The sequence below is a fragment of the Eriocheir sinensis genome, chromosome 13 (assembly GCF_024679095.1).
Source record: "Eriocheir sinensis breed Jianghai 21 chromosome 13, ASM2467909v1, whole genome shotgun sequence".
NCBI classification, from domain to species: Eukaryota; Metazoa; Arthropoda; class Malacostraca; order Decapoda; family Varunidae; genus Eriocheir; species Eriocheir sinensis.
In genome coordinates, this window is record NC_066521.1 from 15,628,004 (window position 1) to 15,653,318 (window position 25,315).

The 25,315-nt window shown below is 42.1% G+C and overlaps 1 protein-coding gene across 4 annotated transcripts in view; it reads right to left on the bottom strand.

Moving 5' to 3' along the window:
- The window catches only part of LOC126998071 (uncharacterized), a 205,487-nt gene that overhangs the window by 24,950 nt on the left and 155,222 nt on the right, over positions 1 to 25,315 (bottom strand). The gene's annotated exons all lie outside the window — the stretch shown is intronic.

Below are 25,315 nucleotides of genomic sequence, written 5' to 3' on the forward strand. Positions count from 1 at the left end.
CACGTCACAAGCTCGGCCATCATCAAATTATTACCATGAAACTCGCGGCTTGGAACAACTGGCATTTTACCCACGACATATTTCTTCTTTTTTATCCCTTCCACATGCATCTCAATCCTTCCCTTTCTCCTCCTCTTCCTCCTCCTCCTCCTCCTCCTCCTCCTCCCATCTGAGACAATTAGAGCGAGGTCTTTGAAGGAGGAGGAGGAGGAGGAGGAGGAGGAGGAGGCGGCGGAGGAGGGAAGGACGCATCAGCTGACAGGGATAATACTACTGCATCTTAGACGGGAGGGATACCACCACCACCACAACAATTTCTCTCTCTCTCTCTCTCTCTCTCTCTCTCTCTCTCTCTCTCTCTCTCTCTCTCTCTCTCTCTCTCTCTCTCTCTCTCTCTCTCTCTCTCTCTCTCTCTCTCTCTCTCTCTCAACTCGATATTCTCCCCTCCTTTCCAACTTTTCCTTTCTCCAGTACTTACAATAAAACTCTTTCAGCACCTTGTATTGTTAAGTTCTTTTATTCTTTCCTACTCTCCACCTCCCCTTCCTCTCTCTCTCTCTCTCGATCTCTCTACCTTCCATTCACACCTGACCACAGCGCGCCAGGTATAAGGAGAGCGCAGAACAAGCCCCTTTGCAGACCCTTACCGCACCTTGCACCTGGAAATCCCACCCCCCACCCTTTCCACGTAACCAAGACCTTAAAACTTTGAACGGACAAGCACCGGAAATGCCCGCACCACAGTTTCCTTTCTCGTTTATGATCGCTAACTCTTACGTATCCTTTATTTTTCCTTCCTTCTACCGCTCCTCTGTTCTCCTTCTCTCTTTTCCTACTTGGGCAACGTAGAGACAAAGGGTAGGTAAGTAGATGAAGGTCAGAGCTTGTTGGTGGTTAGATCAACGTTTTTTACTACTCTTTTTACATGGGTTACTAAAACATTCCTCCCCCTTCCCTAAATTCCCTTTCCCCCTTTTTATCCTCATTCTTCTTTACGAACTGAGGGACAAAGGGTCAGGAGCTCCTTTTGAGGCTAGTCTGAGCTTGGGTTGGGCTAGATTTGGGCTGCTTGGGTGTCTTGGTTAGTCTAAGGGGGTCTTGCAAAGGGATGTAGGCGGTGGATGGCAGAAAGGTTAAATCGGGGTCTGGATTGGGCTATATTAGGGCTACTTCTAAGGCTTCGTTGGGCTACGGAGGACAAAGAGCTTGGTTTGGGCTAGATTTGGGCTACTCCGGGACTTGATTGGGCTACGGAGGGTCTTCCAAGGGGGGTGAGACGAAAGACATAAAAAGATGAGTTAAGTCGGGGTCTGGTTTGGACTAGATTTGGGCTATTTGAGGGCTTAATTTGGACTAGATTTGGGCTACTTCAGGGGCTTGGTTAGGATAGGGAGGGTAATGAAAGGGGTGGGCGGTGGAAGGGTCTCATAGTTTTTTGTTTACAGTCTCCAGTGGCTGTGTTCATGCCGCGGCGCCCTTGAGAAGTGGTTAAACAGCGATCCTGGCCAATTCTCGCAGGGCGCCACTCCATGTGTGTGATGTGTGTGTGTGTGTGTGTGTGTGTGTGTGTGTGTGAGAGAGAGAGAGAGAGAGAGAGAGAGAGAGAGAGAGAGAGAGAGAGAGAGAGAGAGAGTGGGGGAGAGGGATGGGAGAGGAGAAAGGAGTGGTTTGGTTGGGTTCAGGAGGAGGAATTTTGCCCCAGGGTTTGAGTGGCGAGATATCTCCCCAGGTGCTCTCTCTCTCTCTCTCTCTCTCTCTCTCTCTCTCTCTCTGATCACACGCAACCAACCATTTTCTTGCATTTTACATTTAGACAATTCCTCCTCCTTTTCTTCCTCCTCCTCTTCCTCTCTTCCTCTCCTCCTCCTCCTCCTCCTCCTGCATCCCCATCACCATTACTCACTAAAAACCATCATGCACCTCTCTCTCTCTCTCTCTCTCTCTCTCTCTCTCTCTCTCTCTCTCTCTCTCTCTCTCTCTCTCTAATGGCGCAATCACCAAAGCACTAATTAAGGCCACTCTACAGGCGTGACCTCTGACCCCAGCCTGTGACCTCCTGCAGTACGATCCTATTTGACCCCCTGACCTCGCTTTCCCTTCGTTCTCACGCCCAAACGTCTGCCTTTATGACCTTTGACCTTAAAACACTAGCACCCAAAGGTTAGGACGAGAGAGAGAGAGAGAGAGAGAGAGAGAGAGAGAGAGAGAGAGAGAGAGAGAGAGAGAGAGAGAGAGAGAGAGAGAGAGAGAGAGAGAGAGAGAAGGGCGGGGGGTGAAGTGACCATGGTAACAGATCAGGTGAAAGTAATGTCGCAGAAAAAAATAATTATGATGATGACGGAGACAAAGGATACATTACAAACAGTACTAATGATAAAAGGAGGAAGAAATAACGGAGGGAGAGGAATCTACACGAAAGAGAGAGAGGATAAAGAGAGAGAGGGACGAGGAGAAGGAGGAGGAGGAGGACACGTTAAAAATGGCTAGCAATGAAGAGAAAGGCGAGGGAGGAAAAAAGAAAAAAAAAAGCTCATTCTTGTTTGAAGGAGACTAAGGAGGAAACTTCGAAGAGGGGGGGGGGGGGACGAGAGAGAGAGAGAGAGAGAGAGAGAAAGGAATGCAGGACACCATGCTGAGATGTGGTTGTAGGTAAGCCACACACACGCACACGCACACACACACACACACACACACACACAAACAGAATCATACTATTACAAGCAAACTTAACATAATTTTTTTAGCATTAACATATTTCATTTTTAGTACACACACCATTAAAGTTTTTATGGCATATGTAAATTTATAATACTTTTGTTTTAGTTTCACGTAAATGATCATAGAAAAAAAATCTGTTTATGTTTTTGATAATTTACTTTTTTTCGTTGTGGTTTGCCAGGAAATTATGGTAAAGAAGCATGTCATATGTTGCTTTGTCAATATTTCCATTTCCTTCCTTCCTTTTTTCCTTCTCTTTCTTCCTAACTTCCTTCCTTTTCCTGTGCCTAATTTTCCTAGGTCATTTTCTTCGCCTTTTGTTTCTATTTCCTTCCTTTCTTTTTTCCTTCCCTTTCTACCCACCTTCCTTCCTTTTCCCGTGTTCAATTTTCCTAAGGTAATTTTCTTCACCTTTCGTTTCTATTTCCTTCCTTTCTTTTTTCCTTTCCTGTCTTCCCACCTTCCTTCCTTTTCCTGTGTCTAATTTTCCTAGGTCATTTTCTTCGCCTTTTGTTTCTACTTCCTTCCATTTCCTGTGTTCAATTTTCGTGGGTCTTTGTTCTTTCACCTTTCCCTCTGTTCCGATATCTTGCACTTCCTTCCTTTTATTTTCCTCTCCCCTTATCACACTTCCCCTTCCTGCCTTTCGTTCCATATCTTTTCACTCTCTTTCCTTCCCCTCCCTATCTTAATTATTTCCCTTCTTTCCCTTATTATTATTTCCCTTCTTTCCCATTCTTCCTTTTCCTTTATATTTTATCGTATCCTTTCCTTTCTCTTTTTCTTCCAATCCATATCTTATTCCTTTCCTTCCTTCTCTCTCCTTTCTCCACTTTCTTTCCCCTTCCATGTCCTTTTCACCCTCTCTTTTACCTCTTTTCCTTTTCTTATCCTTTTCCTTTCCATTAATCTCTTTACTCTCCTTCTCTTTCCATTAACCTGAACACGAGAGAGAGAGAGAGAGAGAGAGAGAGAGAAATAGCTCACCTGGTTCTTTTCCTCCTCCACGAACCTTATTACCTGTCTAATTAAGAGAGATGATGTCACCTCTAAAATTTACTCAGGTGGGAGAAGAATATTGCGTCTCTCTCTCTCTCTCTCTCTCTCTCTCTCTCTCTCTCTCTCTCTCTCTCTCTCTCTCTCTCTCTCTCATCACACCTGGATACAATGACCTCCATCAACAGGTAAACACACCCGCTTCCTCCTCCTCTTCCTCCTTCTCTTCCTCTCCCCTCATCCACCTGTTCTTCTCCTTCCCTTCCTCCCCTTCCCCTACCATTCTACACCCCTCCTTCCTTTCCCCTTCAACTCCCTCTTCTTCCCCCTAACATCACCCACCTGTTCTCCCCTTCCCTTCTTCCTTCCTCCTCCTCCTCCTCCCTTCCTTCACCCACCTGCTTCCCCTTCCCTTCCTTGTTTGGGTGAAAGTGGGTGGCCTTGTGAGGGTCAGCTCTGCACAGTGCACACCTGTTCAGCTGCCCCATCACCTGTCAGCCACCCCATCACCCCCCCCCTTCTCTCCCCTCTCTCTCTCTTGCACCGTCCCCCATTATTTTGCTTCTCATCATTATCATTCACCTATATTCACTATATTTTTTTTTTTTATGGGTGATTTGTGTGGTGTTGGTGTGTGGGGTGTGTTTTTGTGTTTTGTTGTGTTGTTGTTTGTTTTGTTGTTTTTTTTTTTTTTTTTTGTGTTGGTGGTTTTTTTTTTTTTTTTTTTTTACTATTTTTTTTTTTTTTTTTTTTTTTTTTTTTTTATGGTTGGTTTTTTTCTTTTTTTTCCATTTCTTCTTATTTCTATTTATTTAAACATGAGGTCAAACTTATCATTGCCCAAAACTCAATATTACCATCATTATCACCATCATCATCCTCCTCCTCCTCCTCCTCATCACTTCTTTCTCCTCCACAAAACCGGAAGTTCCAGATTGTGACCCCGACCTTATTTAACCTTTGACCTCCTTCCGGCGTGTGTGTGTGTGTGTGTGTGTGTGTGTGTGTGTGTGTGTGTGTGTGTGTGTGTGTGTGTGTGTCTGGTCACGCTTGCCTTTCATAAATTTTAAACATGGTCACGGTAATTGCATGCATGTGGATTATATATTTTACCTGTATGTATGTATGTATGTATGTATGTATGTATGTATGTATGTGCGTGTGTGTGTATGTTTGTTTCGTCCCGTTTTTCGTGCGAGATTGCATTTTTAACGGCGCCCATTAGAGTGAGAGAGAGAGATATATATATATATATATAGATATATATCTCTATATATATATATATATATATATATATATATATATATATAAATGGCGCATGAAAGATGAAAGATAAAACACAATTCAGATATATGAGGAGAAGCGAAGCGAAGAAAAGAAAAAAAGAAAAGAAAAAGGAAGAAAGAAAATATAAGAAAACACAAATAAAACAACAAAGAAAAAGAAGAGCGCAGTGAAGAAAGAGCAAGCAACAAATGAGCAAGAGAAAAAAGAGAAGGAAAGAATAGAAGAAAAAACGAGAAAGGAAGAAAGAAGAAGAAATAGGAGAATAAAAAAAAAAAAATCTCTTCTCACATTACCATCCATCCATTCCTTTCATCTTTATCCCTCTCCCCTTCGTATCATCTCTCCTCATCTTCCTCCTCCTCCTCCTCCTCCTCCTTGTTACAGTATCACCCAGTCTTTCTTCCCTCCCTCCCTCTCTCCTTTCCTCCTGCCCTTGCCTGTGGTCGGGTTTCCTCCCTCCTCTCTCCTCCCAATACCTCCAACAGCTGCTCTTCTCTACTTCTCAATGTTGTTCGTTAAGAGGCCATTGTCGCTTTGGCGGAGGGAAAATCAAGAGGAAAAAAGAGGAGGAAGAGGAGGAGGAGGTAGGAAAATGGGGAGGGAGAGAGAGAGAGAGAGAGAGAGAGAGAGAGAGAGAGAGAGAGAAACTAGCCCTTTAAACTTTTTTCTCACTTTACGCGTCTCAACATCCATTCATCTACACACACACACACACACACACACACACACACACACACACACACACACACACACACACACACACACACACACTATTTCGATTCACTTCCGTGGCCTCATTTTCTTTTTTTTCATTTAGTAAGTTATTGTTCCATTCCTTTTATCATCTTACTCTTTTCTTTCTTTCTTTATCTCTCTTTCTTTATTCTCTCCTTTCCATCCATTGTCTCTCATTGCTTATTTTATCTTTACTGTATTTCCACTTCTTTAGTCATCTCTCTCTCTCTCTCTCTCTCTCTCTCTCTCTCTCTCTCTCTCTCATAACAAATCCTACTCATTCTCTCGCTTTCTCTTCATCTTACACACTTTAATTTCTCCACATCCTGCGTCTCCTCTACTTTCTCTCCTCCTCCTCCTCTTCCTCCTTCTACTAATTTCCTTCCTGCATTATCTTCGCTTTCTCTATTTCCTCTGGGGTAGAAAACTGCTGGAGAGGAAACTACCAGACGGAGAGTGGAAATAGAGGGGAAAGAGGAGGTGGTGGAGAGGGGAAGTTGGGAGGGGAGGGGAGGAGGTTGAAAGATGGGGGGGAAAGAGGAAGATTAATGAATGGGTGTGAAGGAGGGGAAGGAGAGAAGGAATAAGGGGAGGAAGGGATATGAGGGGAAGGAGGAGGGGATAACAGGAAGGGAAAAATAAGAGAGTAAGAAAGGAGAGGATAAAAGAATGAGAGGAAGGAGGAAAATGAAAAAGGAAGGAGGGGAAGGGAAGAGAGCTGACAGGAAGGGAAATAGAATAGAGGAAGAAGGAGATGGAGGAAGGGATGACAGAAAGGGGAAGAGGGGAAATGAAGAAAGAGAAAAGATGTAAAAGAGGAGGGGAATAAACGAAAAAAAATATACGGAGGGGAAAGAGAGAAAAAGGAGTAGGAGAAAGAGGGAGGAAGGAATAGAAGCGGAAGGGAAGAAGGACAGAGAGGGGAAAAGGATGAAGAAGGGGAATATATGTGAAAAAGGAGGAAAATAAATGAAAAAAAAAGTGAAGGGGAAAGAAAGAAACGTGAAAAATAGAAGAGGAAGGAGGAGGTTAAGGAAGATGATAGGGATAAGGGGAACGAAGGGGGAAGATGAGGGGAAGAGGAAAGGGCCCCAGGTGTCTTGTGGGATGCCGTGGGGAATCATTATCTGGGAGGTGGTGAGGGGAGGAAGAGAGGGAGGAAGAGGGGAGGTGGTGAGGGGAGGAAGAAGGGAGGAAGAGGGGAGGAGGAAGCGGAGGAGGGGAGACAGACATATTTTCTCTCCTCCGTTTCCAATCTCTCTTGTTTTCCTTCTCATTCTCCTTTGTCTTTTTTTCCTTGTTTTTCCTTCTTCTTTTCGCTTGTTTTTCCTCTTCCTCTCGTCCTCTCCAGGGAAACTTTGCTGAGTCTTGTTTTCTTTCTTGTTGTTTTCTTTCTTTCTTCTCTACTCTTTCGTCTCAGTCGCTTGTTTTAGTGTCTTTTCTTTCTTTCTCACTTTCTTCTTTCTTGTTTTTCGGCTTCATGATGTTACTTGGTGCTTCTTTTTATCTTATTTTCTTTACCTTTTTTTCCCCTCATTTTTATTTACGTCTTGTCTCCTTCACGTTCTTAAATCTTTCCTTGTTTTCTTCTTTTCATCATTTTTCATTGTTTCGCTTCTCTCTCTTCCCATTTTCCTTTCCCATCATTTCATTATTCGCTTCTCTCTTTTCCCATTTTCTTATTTTCTTCTTTCCATCATTTCTTTGTTTCACTTTTCTCCCTTTCCATTTTTCTTGTTTTCTTCTTTCAATCATTTATCCTATCCCCGTTTTTTCTCCTCCCATTTTCCTTGTTTTCTTCTTTCTATCATTCATCCTGTTCCTTTTCTCTTCTCCCATCTCTCTTGTATTTTCTTTATATTTACATCTTTCACTATTTTGTCTTCTCAGCTTCCTTGTTTTCTTTCTTCTTCCTTCCATCATTTATCCTGTTCCTTTTCTCTCCTCCCATCTCTCTTGTATTTTCTTTATATTTACATCTTTCACTATTTTGTCTTCTCAGCTTCCTTGTTTTTTTTCTTCTTCATCCTTCCATCGTTTCCCCTTCCCCTCTTCTGTCTTCTCATCTTCCTTGACTTCTTCCTCCCCTTCCCTTGACGTTTCTTCCTTTCCTCTCCTGTGCTTACCAATTCCGTTTCCTCTCGCTCCCTACCCCCTTTGACACCTTCCTTCCCTCCGTCCCTTCCTCCTTCCTCTCGTCCCCTCCCCACCCTCCTTCCCTTCTTCCTTCCTCTCCCTCTGTTTCCTTCCCTTCTCTTGGTCCCTCCCTCCTTCCCTTCTCTCCCTCTTCCTCCTTCCATCTGTTCCTAAATCACTGCTTCCGGAGTCTTTAGCATCTGTTGTTGTTTTTGTAGTTGTTGTTGTTGTTGTAGTTATTGTTGTTGTTTTTGTAGTTGTTTTCAAGAAGCTCGAAATTACTCACATCCTTATTTAGAGAATGGTGCAGTATTCTCTCTCTCTCTCTCTCTCTCTCTCTCTCTCTCTGTCAGAAACATAAACTGTCATGCAGAGAGAGAGAGAGAGAGAGAGAGAGAGAGAGAGAGAGAGAGAGAGAGAGAGAGAGAGAGGGGGGCTAGGATAAGGGCCACATAACGTTTAGGGTTAGGATGTAGGAGAGGGAGGAAGGGAAAGGGAGAGGAAGGAAGGGAGGGAGGGAGAGGAGGGAGTGAATGGAAAGGGGAAAACGGAAACAGTAACCAACCGCTTTCCCCCACCCCTCTCTCTCTCTCTCTCTCTCTCTCTCTCTCTCTCTCTTTCAACGAAGGGAGAGAAGAAAAAGAAAAACCCTGACCGCAACGTAGAGAGAGAGAGAGAGAGAGAGAGAGAGAGAGAGAGAGAGAGAGAGAGAGAGAGAGAGAGAGAGAGAGAGAGAGAGAGAGAGAGGTAACAGGAAATGGAGAGGAAAGACATGATTTATGGCACGTGTTAAAGTTGTTGAAGATTCCTCCATCACTCTCCTCCTCCTCCTCCTCCTCCTCCTCCTCCTCCTCCACCTCTTCTATTCCTTTCCTAACTCTACACTTCCGGTACTTAGTGAAGAAAAAGGATCCAAGAGGAGAAAAAAATCACCTTAATTATGACCATTCGCAGGTGAGCGCCATTAAGAAGGGAAGAATATGTCATCTGTAATTTTCTTTCATATGATTTTCTCATTAGTTTTCCTCTTAATTACTCTCTCTCTCTCTCTCTCTCTCTCTCTCTCTCTCTCTCTCTCTCTCTCTCTCTCTCTCTCTCTCTCTCTCTCTGACGTTGCATTTCTAATAACACAGTCGATTTTACAGACACATTGGCGGAGAGAGAGAGAGAGAGAGAGAGATAACACGGACTGGCGTGGTCGAGTACTATAAAGAGAGAGGACGAGAGGAGACACTTTAGTCTCTCTCTCTCTCTCTCTCTCTCTCTCTCTCTCTCTCTCTCTCTCTCAAGGGGGGGGGGGGTGCAATACGTTACCTCTCTTACCTGTAATTAATCAGACCAAGTAGAGACGTAACGAGGGACAGGACAGGTGAGAATGGAGGAGGAATTAGGGAAGGGAAAATGGACAGGTAGAAGTGGAGCGAAAGAAAAAGGAATAAATGGGAATGTGTGTGTAAGAAGGAAGGAGTTGAAAATAAGGAAAAAGAGTAAGAAAGAATAGATGGAGAGAGATAATACGCAGAGGGAGGGATGAGAAAGAGAGGAAGGAGCTAAGAATATAGAAGAGTAAGAAGAGATGGAGAGAGAACATTCGCAGAGGGAGGGAGAGGAAGGGAAGAGAAAGAGAGGAAGGAGTTAAGAATATAGAAGAGTAAGAAGAGGAGAAAGAAAATAAGCAGATGGAGGGAGAGGAAGGGAAGAGAAAGAGATGAAGGAGTTAAGAAAATAGAAAAGTAAGAAGAGGAGAGATAAAATAAGCAAAGGGAGGGAGAAGGAGGGACGACAAAGAGAGGAAGAGGTAAAGAATAAAGAAAACTATAAAGAGAAGAGAAAATACGCAGAGAAAAGTGGAGTTATGAGAAAGAGATAAAAGTTGAAATATGGAGAAAAAAAAAGTGAGATAAAAGAATGTCTGTATGAACGAAAAATGGAATAAAGAAAATAATGGAGACAAACGAGAGAAAATAGAAAAGGCGTAAACGAACGTGGAAAAAGATGAGAGAGAACGAGAAAGAGAAAAATGGGAATGGAAATTGAGGAATAAAAGAGAAAAATGGGAGAAAGGATGAATATGATACCTGATTTTTAGTTATTTCTGTTCTTTGTTGATTTTGGAAACAGAACGAAAGGGAAGAAGCACAAACGAAAGGAGATAAAGATGAAAAAAAAGATGGAAGAGTGGGAATAGGAGTTGAGGGATAAAAGAGGAAATTGATAGAAAAGAAGAAGAATAGACGCAAAATTCAACTTATTCCTATCTTCTTTGTTTATAAGTAGAGAAAGATGAGAAACAGCAAGAGAAAAAAAAATGGGAATGAAAGTTGAGGAAATAATAAAAGAGAAAAAAAATTGTACAAAAGGAAAACAAGATATACGAAATTTTACTTATTCCTTTTTTTTTTTGTCTACAATGTAAAAAAAAGGAGCTAATAAAAATGTACAGGTAAAACACAGGTAAATAATTATAACATATGCAAAAATGTAAGAGGAAATTGTGCGTGTGTGTGTTAGTGTGTGTATATACAATTCGCGGGAAAAAAAACGAAAACAAAAATAAAACATGAATACTTAAAAATACACGAAAATAAAATATGTAGAGGCGGAGTGAACGTAGAAAAAAATAAAGCCACGTTCAAAATAACCTCTCAGGTGTAAACTTTTAGGGCCCCGTCAACAGGTAAGGAAGGAGTACCAGCCAGGTGTAAAATGTGGGTAATAAACGTAAATTATCATGAGGTGAATATATTACGGGAAAAAACAGGTAAAAAAATTAGGTGTTTTAGGTGGTTTTAGTGGACGTTTACAAACACACTCAGCGGCCCGGCGGAGAAAGGAGAAAAATTGTGGGAAATCCGCGAAAAATCGTGAACGCGTGTTTTTTAAAAGTTCGGAAAAGGTTGAACGTGGATTTTAAAAGGCTGGGATGGTGGGCGTAAAGCGCGCGAACATACACACGCGCGCGCACACACACACACACACACACACACACACACACACACACATTACCACACACACAAAAAAAAACTACTACACTGAATATTAAAATGCTGGAGGGATTTGAAAGGCGTACGCACACACACACACACACACACACACACACACACACACACACACACACACACACACACACACACACACACACTTACAACACTGAATCTTAAAATGCTAAACAAGGAGACTGAACACACCTCTATAAAAAACAACAAAAAACATTAAAAAAAATAAAATCCAAACCTACAGCAACAACAACAACAAAAATCCACATATAATTAAACCCAGGTAAGCCAACGAAACAAAACCCTTCATACAGGTGTCACACGGGCAGGTAAACACGGGGACAGGTGTGGACAGGTGTGAGTGCCAGGTATACACAACAGGTAAGCTAGAGAGGGGTCACAGGTGTCTCTGAGCGTGTTCCCTTATATGGGCGTACCGCGGCGTATGGGCGTGTGTGTGGGTGGCGTGGAGGGCGTGGGCCAGATTCCTCGGGCGTGTGGGCGTCTCCGTGGATGGTCTGAGTCTGGGCCGCGATGTGTTTTTGTTTAGTAGGTAGTTGATGTAAGTTCCCTCCCCCTCCCTCCTACCCCTATCCTCCTCATCTCTCCTCTCCCCTCCTGCGTTCTCCTCCTCCTCGATCCCCTTTTCCTATCCCCTCCATCCCATTACCTTCTCCTTCGACCCCTTTTTTTACCTCCTCCCTCTCTCTTCCTGCTCCTTCATTCACTCTTCCTATCCCCTACATTCTTTCTTCTCCAATACTATCTCTTTCGTCCCCTCTTTTTATTCTCTCCATCTCCATCCCTTCTACTTCCAAATATCACTCTTCTATTCATCTTTCTCCCATCATACATATTCAGCATCCTTCCTCTTTTTGTTCTTCTTTCCTAAGCATCATTCTTCTCATCACACTCTTCGTTATCACTCCTCATCAACTTCCCCCTTCCTCCTCCTTCTCCTACACTCGGTTTATTTTGACTTTAATTATCTCGCTACTGGTGTTCCTAACGCTCTTCTCGTGTTCCTGCAGCTGAGGGATGCGTGTTCACTCCATCACTGCTACTTGGGAGGGATGGACGTAACGGCGGGGAGATAAGAAGGGGTGTTGTAGTAGTCGTAGTGGTAGTAGTAGTAGTGATGGGGGTGGAAGAGGTAGTGGTGGTTGGTGTTGGTAGTAGTAGTAGTAGTTGTAGTAGTAGTAGTAGTAGTAATAGAAATAGTAGTAGTAGTAGTAGTAGTAGTAGTAGTAGTAGTTGTAATAGAAGTAGTAGTAGTAGTAGTAGTAGTAGTAGTAGTAGTAGTAGTAGTAGTAGAAGAGTAGAAGTCGGTAAAAACTAAGCATAGAAAGAAAAAAACGATGGAAAGAATCATAAATAAGAAAATATATATGCCGAAGACGCCTTACTTTTTTTTTTAATACTTAGTGGGAGAAAATGTTCGAGTAAAATAAAAACAAGTAAAAAGGAATAATAGCAACAAAACAACAACAAATATAAAAAAAAACGATACGCATTTGTTTGTTTTACTTTTCAGCAACTTTTCTCCGCTGAACTTTCGATCAACTAAATAAAAATAAAAAAAGTGGCTTGATTTCTCCGGTTCCTGCATGTCACAATTACTTACGCCTACACGACCAACCTACACACGCACACACACACACACACACACTCCACCTCTCTCCTCACCTGATCCACCTCCCTCCACACTCCACCAGGCATCAGCTTTTCCTCGTCAAAAATAAACGCACGAACTCTATAAACAGTCAGATATAAACACGTGCAAGCTACCGACACGTGGGATCTATAAACGCGTGGATGGTATAAACACTCAGGTCGATGCTCACTTGTCGACGTTCCGGAAAAAAAGCAAAATATATATAGACTCTTTGATTCCACTTCCATCTCTGATAAAACGCTTGAGAAAAAAAGGGATTGGATGGATGAAATAAAAGAGAAAGCAAAGATAAATAGAGGAAAAAAGAGGAAAAAGACGAAGGAAATAAATAGCAATACAGCAAAGATAAATAAAAATTAAAATGACGAATGAAATAAAGATGAAAACAAAAATAAAGAGCAAAGATGAATAGAAAAAAAGAAAACTGACGAATGAAATATAAAGAAAAGCAGAAATACAGAGAAAAAATGGAAATTGACGAATGAAATGAAAAGGAAAGCAAATATAGAGAAAAAAAGAATAGACGAATGAAAAGAAGTAGGAAAGGGAGTAAAGATAAATAAAAAAAGGAAACTGACGAATAAAATAAAGAGGAAAGCGAAGATAAATAGAAAAAAGAAGAAGTTGACGAATGAAATAAAAAAGGAAATGAAGAAAAATGGAAAAAAAAATCTCAGTCGTCTAAAGCATGTCATAAAAGTAATGTCTGAGAAAGTATAAATTTAGTGACGAAAAAGAAATCCGTGACATGAATTCGTAGTTTTTCGGGGTTTGATATTGTGATCGAATTCCACTCATGACTCACTCGAATGCACTCGCTCTTCGTACCCAATTTCACCTCCCCTTTTTTTTATCTTTTTTTTTTTAGGAGTTTATCTGTTATTCTTTCTTATACTCTGAGTCACCGTCATCGCTTGAGTGGCTGAGAGACGAGCGAGATCGGCCACGCGTCATCGAACACCAAAACGAAATCGGAAAAAGAATCGGGTCCCACTGAACTGAACGCCACAAGAGAATCGAACACAAGGGAATAAGAAAGAGAATCGGATCCCAAAAACTAAACACCAAAACGAAATCGGAAAAAGAATCGGATCCCACTGAACTGAACGCCACAAGAAAATCGAAGACAAGTGGGAATTAGAAAGAGAATCGGATCCCAAAAACTGAACACCAAAACGAAATCGAAAAAAGAATCGGATCCCACAGAGCTGAACGCCATAAGAAAGCGAACACAAGGGGATCAGAAAAAGAATCGGATACCAAAAAATCTGATCACCACAAGAATATCAGAAAAAGAATCGGATCCCACAGAGCTGAACGCCACAAGAAAATCGAACACAAAGGAATCAGAAAAAAAAGAATCGGATACCAAAAAAACTGATCACCACAAGAATATCAGAAAAAGAATCGGATCCCACAGAACTGAACGCTACAAGAAAATCGAACACAAAGGAATCAGAAAAAAAAGAATCGGATACCAAAAAAACTGATCACCACAAGAATATCAGAAAAAGAATCGGATCCCACAGAACTGAACGCTACAAGAAAATCGAACTCAAGGAAATCAGAAAAAAAAAATATTCGAAACCAGAAAACTGATCGCCACAAGAAAATCAGAATAAGAATCGAATCCCAAAGAACTGAATCCAAGAAAATCGAACGCCACAAGACAATCTGAAAGAGGATCTGAACCGATAGAACTGAACACCCCAAGAGAATGATCAGCACAAGCAAGTAACCCCCACAAGAAAATTAGAAAAAGAATCCAATCCCAAAGAAATGAACATAACAGGAAAATCAAACGCCACAAGAAAATCAGAAAAAAGAGTTCGATCCCAAAGAATACTGAGCCGTTATCGCGTTATGATGAAAGAGGAACAAAGGCTGAAACAGAACAAAAAAAATATAGTAGTGGGATTAAAAGACCGTATTAAAACTAGATGAAAGGGAACTGAACTGGGGAACATAAAAGATTAGATATCATAAGTTCTTTTCATAAGGACGATGGTATATTTTCTTTTCTTACAGTAACGGGAGTAGCTCAAAGGCAAAGATAAAATAAAATAAAATAAAGTTCATTCAACCACACTCAATTACCTGACAAACACGTAAATAAGTCAATGAGATAAATAACACTATCGACAAATACCTCGGGTACACAAAACTAAATATACACTCGATAAACAGAACACACAGAGACAGTCACCAACACGGACCCACCCGAGCAAGCATACAAGTGTCCCGTCGCGCTAGACTGTACCCAAAAGAATATATAAAACTACTCCACCTGTACCCAAAATAATATATAAAACTACTCCACCTGTTCCCAAAATAATATATAAAACTACTCCACCTGTACCCAAAATAATATATAAAACTACTTCACCTGTACCCAAAATAACATATATACCTTTTCCCTCAACTAACCCCTCTCTCATCGCATCTCTACCCGCGGGACGGTCACACGGAGGGAAGGAGAGGACCCAGACAAAAACCTGACCACCCGGGCGACGAAAATGATGAAATATAAACGGAATGTGAATCTATAGACGACAGAATATATTTGTGTGGCTGGCTGGTCCGCTGTGTATGGAGTTTATAGGCGAGGGAGAGTAATAAAGAGAAGAAGAGGAGGAGGAAGATGTATACAGTAGAAGGAGGAGGAGGGTGGAGGAGGAGGAGGCGGAGGAGAATATGTAAAATGAATAAGAGGAGTGGCGAGAAGAGAAAGGAAGGGAGGAGACGGCAGGAATGAGGAGGAGGAGGAGGAGGAGGAGGGATGAGAGAACCAGACAGGGCGGTGAGAGGGAAAAAGGGAGGGAGAGTGGGAGAGAGGGAGGGAGGAAAGGGTAAAAGTGCGACCTCTCTCTCTCTCGCCCAACCACCCACAACATACCTGCCCACATGACCACATCCTCTCTCTCCCACCCACTCTCCCTCTCCCTCTCTCCCTCACTTGCTTTTCCTCCTCTCACTATTCTTACCTCCAACTTTTCCTCTCTCTCCCACCTATTCTCCCTCCCTCCCACCCTCACTTTTCCTCCCCACTGCTTCCTCTCTCCTCTTCTTTCCTCTTTCACAACCTCCTCTTTCTTTCTTCTCACCCTTCCCCTTCTTTCCTCTTTTACATCCTCCCCCTTTTCCTCTTTCCTCTTCTTCCCTTCTTCCACACCCTCCCTTATTTCCTCTTCCTCTTCTTTCCTCCTTTACACCCTCCCCCTTCTTCTTCTCTCTCCCCTTTTCAGCTTGCCTCACTTTCGGATATGTTAGCCAACTCGGTCCCTGGAAGAGCGAATGTGCAAGAGCCGAGAGTCGCAAATTCACTTAAAGACGAGAGGGAGGAAAATAGGAGAGGAAAAATGGACACAGGTGAGAGAACAGAAAAGAAGGAGGAGGAGATAAGGTCGCGGATGAGTGGGAGTAAAAGGAAGGAGAAAAGCAAGAGAACTGGAGAGTGAAGAAGGAAAAAAAAGAACGAAGAAAAAACGGAAAAGGAAGAAAAACCTAAATTACGTCACCGAAAAAGTTTGTTTCGAATTAAAATAAAAAAATAAAGACAGCTTTCTCTCACTTCGAATCCTGTTAGTGACGAAATATATTCCAGTCGCTTTTAACCTTATCATTAACATGTTTGAGAGAGAGAGAGAGAGAGAGAGAGAGAGAGAGAGAGAGAGAGAGAGAGAGAGAGAGAGAGAGAGAGAGAGAGAGAGAGAGAGAGAGAGAGAGAGAGAGAGAGAGATAGAGAGAGAGAGAGAGAGAGAGAGAGAGAGAGAGAGAGAGAGAGAGAGAGAGAGAGAGAGAGAAATTAATGTGTGTAGGGATAACTTATGTCAATCAAGACGTTTTCAATTAGACAGAAGAAAACAATAATTCTGGAGATTGTAAAAAAAAGCTTGAGTCATCTGTTCGAAGCTTCGTTTGATTGACTCACTGAACCTTTGGTGTTGAAGGATGACAATGGAGGAGAAAAAGTCCTTTGAAAAGAGATCCTTCCTTTCCTCCATCAATCTTCATTAGCAACATGTTCCTCCTCCCTCTCCCTCCCTCCCTCCTCATGTTCCTCTCTCCTCCCTCTCTCATCTCCATCCCTCATATGCTTAACCCTTTCCTCATCTTTCTCCCTCCCTTCATCCATCTTCCCTTCATCTCCCTCCTCCTCCCTCTCTTCCTTTCCTTATGTTCCCTCCATCCTCCTCTCTCCTATTTTTTTTCTCTTCTCCTTCATTCGTCTTTATCACTCATATACTGAAACCCTTTACCTAATCGTTCTTTCTTCTTCTATCTGTCTTCTCTTTATCTTCCTCCTCATTATATATTTCTCTTCCTTCCCTTAACTCTTCATCTTTCCCATCCGTTCCCTTGTCATGTCTCTCTTCTCCCTCCATTCATCTCATCTTCATCTCCCTCTTCCTCATACTTCTCTCTTCTTTTCCTTCACTCTACATCTTCTTTTCTTCGTCTTTAACTGTCTCATATCAATCTCTCGACATTCCTCTATCTATAATCCTTCCTTTCGTTCCTTTCCCCCAGTCTCTCTTCTCTCTCTTTTCCTGTACTCTCCCATCTTTCATCCCCTTCTCTCTCTCTCTCTCTCTCCCATCTCTCATTTCAGTCTCTCTTTTCACGCAGTCTCATCATGTCTCATCTCCCTCTTATAGCTTTTTATACACCCTCTTTTCCTTCACGCTCCTCCACCTCCTCATGTGCTCCCTCCTCCCTCTCTTCCTCCTCCTCCTCATATGCTCCCTCCTCCCTCTCTTCCTCCTCCTCCTCCTCCTCTTCCCTCATCAGGTTGCGCAGCCTCAGATAAACACATCACACACCATGCACAGAAGGTTCTCATAAACGGTAAATTCAATCCCTTGATCCCAAACAGATTATAGGGGCGCCACCATACAAGGCCATGACCCATAATTACACACACACACACACACACACACACACACACACACACACACACACATGAATGCGCAGACTGTCACGTCCTTATCAGCCGCTTGTATCGCTGAAGTTGAAGTCCACAAGTCCAGATCGCCTCGTACTGATTATTTTTGATACCTGGACTTATTAATTAGGATGTTCGGTATTATTATTATTATTATTATTATTATTATTATTATTATTAGTAGTAGTAGTAGTAGTAGTAGTAATAATAATAATAGCAATAATGACCCGTGGTGGTGTTTCCCCTTCATAACGTGTGTGCTTTATATTATTAGGGTAAAAAAATGTAAATACTCGCGGTTTGCCGAAGCGCTAATTAACCAGACCCCGAAAACCATCGTTCCCCGCCGGTGAAAAAAAGGCTCAAATTTTCCTCTTTTTTTTTTTTTTTTTACACGTGACCGAATTAAATCTATATTATCGAAAAAGAAGAAAAAAAAAAGGGAGCGCCACCCGAAGCTGACCTTTCTCCTGGTAACTCATCTATACTCTCTTTCATTATGCCTCTCAAAGCTAAAATGTTAAATGTTTCCCAAAGCTAATAAGTTAAATGTCCCTCAAAGCTAAAATGTTAAATGTCTCCCAAAGCTGATATGTTAAATGTCTTCCAAAGCTAAAACGTTAAATGTCCCCCAAAGCTAAAATATTAAATGTCTTCCAAAGCTAAAATGTTAAAAGTCTCCCAAAGCTAAAATGTTAAAAGTCTCCCAAAGCTAATATGTTAAAAGTCTTCCAAAGCTAAAATGTTAAATGTCTTCCAAAGCTAAAATGTTAAAAGTCTCCCAAAGCTAATATGTTAAATGTCTTCCAAAGCTAAAATGGTAAGTCTTCCAAAGCTAAAATGTTAAATGTCTTCCAAAGCTAAAATGTTAAATATCTTCCAAAGCTAAAATGGTAAGTCTTCCAAAGCTAAAATGTTAAATATCGAAGCGAGTCACCTGTCTTTGGCAACACCTATGCGTGAATCAGCGGCGGCAGGAAGTGAACAGGTAAACCGGGGACCATAAAACTTAATTAAGACCGTATATCACGTGCACCTGTCAGATCGGGACGGGGAATCACCCAGGTAGACCCAACGCACGAGGAGGGCGAGGCAAAAACACTGAAAGAGATGTTTGTGACGGCCAAGAACGAGACTGTCGCACACACTCACGTTTGATGTTTTGGGGGATGGCCAGGTGACAGCAGGATGCCCCAACGTCCAGCACACAACACCACCTCGCACGTTAATCTCCCGCGACAAGACTAAAGCAATCAGTCCTGCCCCGCCGCCACCTCCACCACCACCGCCTTGTTCCTCCTTGCCCGGGCTCCTGCAGTTGTCGTACCGTATACCACAACAAACACTCATACCCACTACCTTTCCCACCCCTTACACCTCCCTCAACCCCCTCACAAACACTAACAAACCAAGGAAATGGCCAAACTAACATCCCCAGTACGAGTTTTAGGGGGTGAGTAAGGGAGGGAGAGGAGGTTGAGTGAGTTCAAGTCCCCGGTCATCGTCGTACGCCCGCCATGCTGTCAGTGCGGCGTTACGTCTGAACCTTATATGGAGGGAGGTGTTTGTGCCCCACGGCTAGCCACCTTCTCCTACCCCCCCGTAGCCCCTCTTCAGCCCCTCCAATCACCCCCCGCGACTCTCCATCCCCCCAATACCCCAGCATCCCCTCCCTCTCCCCCTTCAAAACCCTCCTCCATGCCCCTCCAGTCCCTCCTACGCCCCTTCTTCAGCCCCTCCAATCACCCCCCGCAACTCTCCATCCCCCCACCCCCCCCAACATCCCCCCCTTTCAAAACCCTCCTCCCATGCCCCTCCAGTCCCTACTACTCTTCAGCCCCTCCAATCACCCCCTGCGACTCTCCATCCCCCAACCCCATCCAGCATCCCCTTCCTCCTCCCTCCCTTCCCCCCCTTTTCAGACCCCTCCTCCCATTCCCCTCCAGTCCCTCCTACGTCCCTTCTTCAGCCCTCCAATCACTCCCAGCGACTCTCCATCCCCCCACCCCACCTAGCATCCCCCTCCTCCTTCCCCCCTTTCAGACCCCTACCCCCATGCTCCTCCAGCCCCTCCAACGCACCCCTTCATGTCCCCCCCCCTCCCCCCGCCCACAACGCCTACCTCAACACCAGTAAACAAAAGGCTAATGCAAAATGTACTCAGGACGTAAGGGAAGGGAAGGATAGGGGGGAGGGGGTGAAGGGGGGAGGGTAGGATGCCATGCCCTCTCTCCCTCGACTCCTCCACACACACATATTTACATACACGCTGCCATCCATCCACACACACACACACACACACACACACACACACACACACGCCGCTAGCCCTGCCAAGTCGACCACGTATATTTAACCTCCGTAAGTAAGTTTATTCCGCCTCAAACAATACAACAACCCCACCAGAAAGTTTGTGCACCGGGGAAGCTTTTTTGGGGTGTGGTGTTTATACAAGTGGGTGTAAAATATGTCGCAGTAAAATATTAGTCACAGCAATTTAAGGCCCTGGTTTTTTTCTGCATTAATAGGGCGGATAAGTTTATTGAGATTACTATGATGGAAATGGTTGATAATGAGATTGGATTGAGGAAGAGAATGTAAAGAAAAAGAAGTATATACTCACGACGATAGAATATTCAGTTTAAAACACGTCGCTGCGATATATAAGGCCCTGTTTTCCTGCATAGATGGGACGATGAAGTTTACTGATATTGTGATGATGGAAATGACTAATGATGATATTGAATTGAGGAAGAGAATGTAAAAAAAAAGAAAGTATATATATACTCACGACGATAGAATATTCAGTTTAAAACACGTCGCTGCGATATAAGTCATTGCGAAATAAGTCCCTGTTTTCCTGCATAAATGGAGCGAAGAAGTTTAATGGTATTGTATGATAGAAATGATTAATGATGGAACTTGCGACCAACATTTACACACACCTGTCCCATCCACCTTCCTCGGGAGATGAGATGCGAATAAAGGGAGGAAGAAAGGCAGGTATGTTTTGACGTATGGCACAGAAGAAAAAAAGAGGAATAAACTGATGAAAATAAGGAACATACGCAAAGATGGGCTAGAAAATAATAGTAAGATGAAGAAAAAGAGAAGGAGGAGGAGGAAGAAGAAGTAAAATAAGACGACGAAGAGGAGATTTATTAGTATTATTTTTGTTTGTGTTTGTGGTGCATATTAGTCGCTGTAAAATAAGTCACTGCAATATAGGTCTCTGCTTTTCTGCATTATTGGGTCGGAGAAATTTATGATATTGTTATGATCGAAAAAATTAATGATGTATATAAGTCACTGTAAAATAAGTCACTAATCTAAGTCACTATGAAATAAGTCCCAGTTTTCCTGCATTATATTGAGGGACAAAGAAGTTTACGATATTATTATGATAGAAATAATTAATGATGAACCCGGCGACCTACATTCTCGTGTACGTACAAAGTCGAGCATAAAGTGAGGCGAAAACAAAATTACTAGAACACACAAACGCAGATTAGGGTGAAGATAAGCATAATAAACGTTGCGATAATAATGAGGAAAAACTGGCAGTATTTCCGCACGATACTACTACTGAAAAAAGGGGAATATAATCATGAAAGTAAGAAGTAGGAGGTAGATTAATCGCCTCATGGTTGTCTCTTGAAGATAAGGAACAAAAAGGAGCAGAATGTATGTAGTAGAGAGAAAGAGAATCTATAAGAAAAAAAATAAAGAATGAGATGATGATGAAGACGAAGAAGAAATGAAAGAAGGGGAAGAAAAAGACAGGAAGAGCGAGAGGAGAAGAGAACACACACACACACAAGTAAAATAAATGACGCTAAAAAAAAAACACAACCTGAGGAAAAAAAAGAAAAGAAAGCAGTTAGAGAAGTAAACAAGCAGACGAAGAGAGTAAACAGTAAATAGTAAGACTTTGGGAGGAAAATATACTAAAAACAATACAAATACAAGAGAAAGTCAAAAATCCAGATTCAAATACAAACCATCAGCTAAGTCTCACAAGAGGGCGAAGGAGACCCAAGGAGGCATAAGGAGAGACAATGAGACGTAAGAAGAGACAAGAAGAGACGCGGAGACCTACTACTTGAGGCGTCTAGTTACTTAATGTTTATTGGGAGGAATAGATGTTAATTCAAGAGTTCCTGCTGCGTCTTACACTCAGAAGAAGGAAGAGGAGGAGGAAGAGGAGGAGGTTAGGATAGATTGAGGAAGAGAATGTTAAGAAAAGGAAGTTCTCACGACGATAGAAGATTAAGGTTTTCTCTTCCTGAATTAGAATCCTATTGTGATATTATTGGGTAGGACTCTCTCTCTCTCTCTCTCTCTCTCTCTCTCTCTCTCTCTCTTTTTCAGTGCCAGGTAATTAGAAAACTTTGCCACACAGTCAACGTCCGATTCGAAACAATGTCTCGAATCAATGTCCGGATCTTTTGGTTCCATATTTTTGGCTTCGAATGAAACTGAGAAAAGGAAACAAAACAAAACAGACAGACAGACAGACAGACAGATAGATAGATGGATAGACAGACAGATAGACAGATGGATAGATAGATAAAGAGGGAGAGAAAGCTATAAGGATCGTATAAACTAAGTGAAAAAGAAAAAGAAAAAGAGCAATATGACTGAGAAAGGAAGCAAAACGAAGCAGGTAGAGAGACACACAGATAGAGATAGATAGATAGATAGCTAGATAGCTAGATGGATGGATGGATAGACAAGGAGAGAAAGCTGTTAAGAGAGGAAGTGAGTAGTCAGAATCATATAAAAAGGAGAAAAAGAAAGAAAATGAAGCAAAACAACGAAACTGCTTCATAATCAAAACGAAATCCCGGAACAGACAAAACAAGAAAAATATGAAAAACAGGGAAACTTGAGGGAAATAACTGTACTCTCTCTCTCTCTCTCTCTCAGGAAAGTGTTGCGTAACTGTTTCTTTACTGCCTTATAAGAGATAGAGAGAGAGAGAGAGAGAGAGAGAGAGAGAGAGAGAGAGAGAGAGAGAGAGAGAGAGAGAGAGAGAGAGAGTAGTGGAAAAAAAGAGGAAAACAAGGAAAAAAGGAAAAACAGGAAGTGGAAAAGGCTGGAAAACAAGGAAAACGGGAAAAAAGTAAATAAAAAAAAGAGAAAAGTGTGACTGATAAAAAGGAGGAGAGAGAAAAAAGAGAAAGCAAAGCGGAAGAGATAATTGGAGCAGAGAGAGAGAGAGAGAGAGAGAGAGAGAGAGAGAGAGAGAGAGAGAGAGAGAGAGAGAGAGAGAGAGAGAGAGAGAGAGAGAGAGAGAGAGAGAGAGAGAGAGAGAGTAGATATGCTTATCTCATTAACACACACACACACACACACACACACACACACACACACACACAACAGCTGTAAGATGATTCAAAACCAATTCATATCATCATTTGAGAGAGAGAGAGAGAGAGAGAGAGAGAGAGAGAGAGAGAGAGAGAGAGAGAGAGAGAGAGAGAGAGAGAGAGAGAGAGAGAGAGAGAGAGAGAGAGAGAGCAATCGGAGGTAGAGACAGGTCAGCCCCTCTGGTCTTGCTCACACAGATGCCAGAACCGAGGCACCGTGATAGCTCTGTGCCAAGCTGGGCAGTGTCTGGTGACCGATGCCGCCACACTCCTCTCCTCCTCCTCCCCTCTCGTCTCTCTTCTCCCCTCTTCTTCTCTGTCCTCCCCTCCTCTCCTCGTCTTTTAGCATCACAGACTAACTTTTTTCTTTATTTTATCTTTTTGTTGTTACTCTTTCTCTTTCTTTTTCTTCCCTGTTTGCTTGCCTCGTTGTTTACTTCTTCATATTCTTTGGCTATATACGTTGTTGATTCTTTCCTTTTTCTATCTCCCTTTTCTTATGTTTTTCTATCTTTTTCCGCTCTTATTTTTCTCACCTTTCTCCTCTTTTCTCGCTTTTCCTCGCCTTTCCATCTCCCTTTTTCTTTTTTTCTCCTCTTTCTCTCTTTTTTATTCTCTCCTTTCCATGTTCCTTATCCATTGCTTAGGCTCGAAGTTATCCTAAGCTTTATCTTTTTTTTCCCTCTCTCTCTCTCTGTTCATCTGTTCTTTGTTTATTCTTTTATATTCTCTTTCTCTCCGCTACATACATTTTGCTCCTTTTTGTTCCTTATCTTCAAGAGACAACCATGAGGCGATTAATCTACATGTAAAAGCCATTATTCACGCCCTAACGCATTCTGTCATACCGTCTTTACATAATTTTTACATTTTTTCTGTCACTTTTTATTTTGAACTTATTTTTTTTCTTACACTTGGCGGCAAGAGAGAGAGAAAAAAAGAACTAACAATGTATTTTTATAACCCGTTCTGTATGAGTATGCGTGTGTGTGTGTGTGTGTGTGTGTGTGTGTGTGTGTGTGTGTGTGTGTGTTACCATACCGTCTCCTCTCTTCTCTATCTTACTTCACATAATTGCAAGGAACCCACACCAATTTCCCTCCATACTTCCCTCTACGCCCTCCTCCCTCTCCCTCCTTTACCTCCCTTCCTCCTCCTTCTCTCCCGTTCTCTCCTCTTCCTCCTTCCTTAAGTCTATGATTACGGGATTAAGTTTGCGAAAATGGTCTCAATAAATTTAGGACATAAGGGACAAAGGATAGGGAGAAAATTACCTAAGAGAGAGAGAGAGAGAGAGAGAGAGAGAGAGAGAGAGAGAGAGAGAGAGAGAGAGAGAGAGAGAGAGAGAGAGAGAGAGAGAGAGAGAGAGAGAGAGAGAGAGAGAGAGAGAGAGAGAGAGAGACGTGAGTCAAATATAAGTGTATAATTAGTAGTTTTTTTTTTCTCTCCAGCGAAAACTCACGATTATTTTCCTTCTTCATCTTATCGAGCTCTCTCTCTCTCTCTCTCTCTTAGTAACTTGACTCTATATTCAAGATTTGTAATCTCTCTCTCTCTCTCTCCTTGTTGAACCTCTGGTCTGGGATGTTTCAGGTGTTTGGAGATAAGGAGAGAGAGAGAGAGAGAGAGAGAGAGAGAGAGAGAGAGAGAGAGAGAGAGAGAGAGAGAGAGAGAGAGAGAGAGAGAGAGAGAGAGAGAGAGAGAGAGAGAGAGAATGTGTTTAATTAATATAGATGATAAAACACATCTTATAAGACTAGCTAATTATTATGTGTTTTTGTGCTTTTATATATTAGCCTCATTTGCGTTATCAATTAAGAATCACATTATGGCGCCGAGGCCACGAGATAACGAGACAATAATGGAAAATTGCCGCTTTGATCATGTCGTTTTGAACTTTGCTTGCATTCAATTAACCAAAAACAAAAACAAAAAACAGAGAAGAAGAAGAAGAAGAAGAAGAAGAAGAAGAAGAAGAAGAAGAAGAAGAAGAAGAAAAAGAAGAAGAAGAAGAAGAAGAAAAAGAAGAAGAAGAAAAAGAAGAAGAACAAGAAGAAGAACAAGAACAAGAACAAGACGAAGTAGAAGAAAAAGAAGAAGAAGAAGAAAAAGAAGAAGAAGAAGAAGTAGTAGTAGTAGAAGAAGAAGAAGTAGTAGTAGTAGAAGAAGAAGAAGAAGAAGAAGAAGAAGTAGAAGAAGAAGAAGAAGAAGAAGAAGAAGAAGAAGAAGAAGAAAAAGAACAAAAACGAGAAGAACAAGAAGAAAACTTAAAACGTGAACAAGAAGAAAAAGAACTAGAAATGTAAGAACAAGAAGAAGAAGAAGACGATGAGGAAGAAAAAGAGAGTAAGGAGAAAGAGCAACAATAAATAGGAATAAGAAGGGGAAAATCAAGAACAGAGAGATGGGCAGAATTAGGACAAAGAGGAGGCGGAGGAGGAGGAGGAGGAGGAGG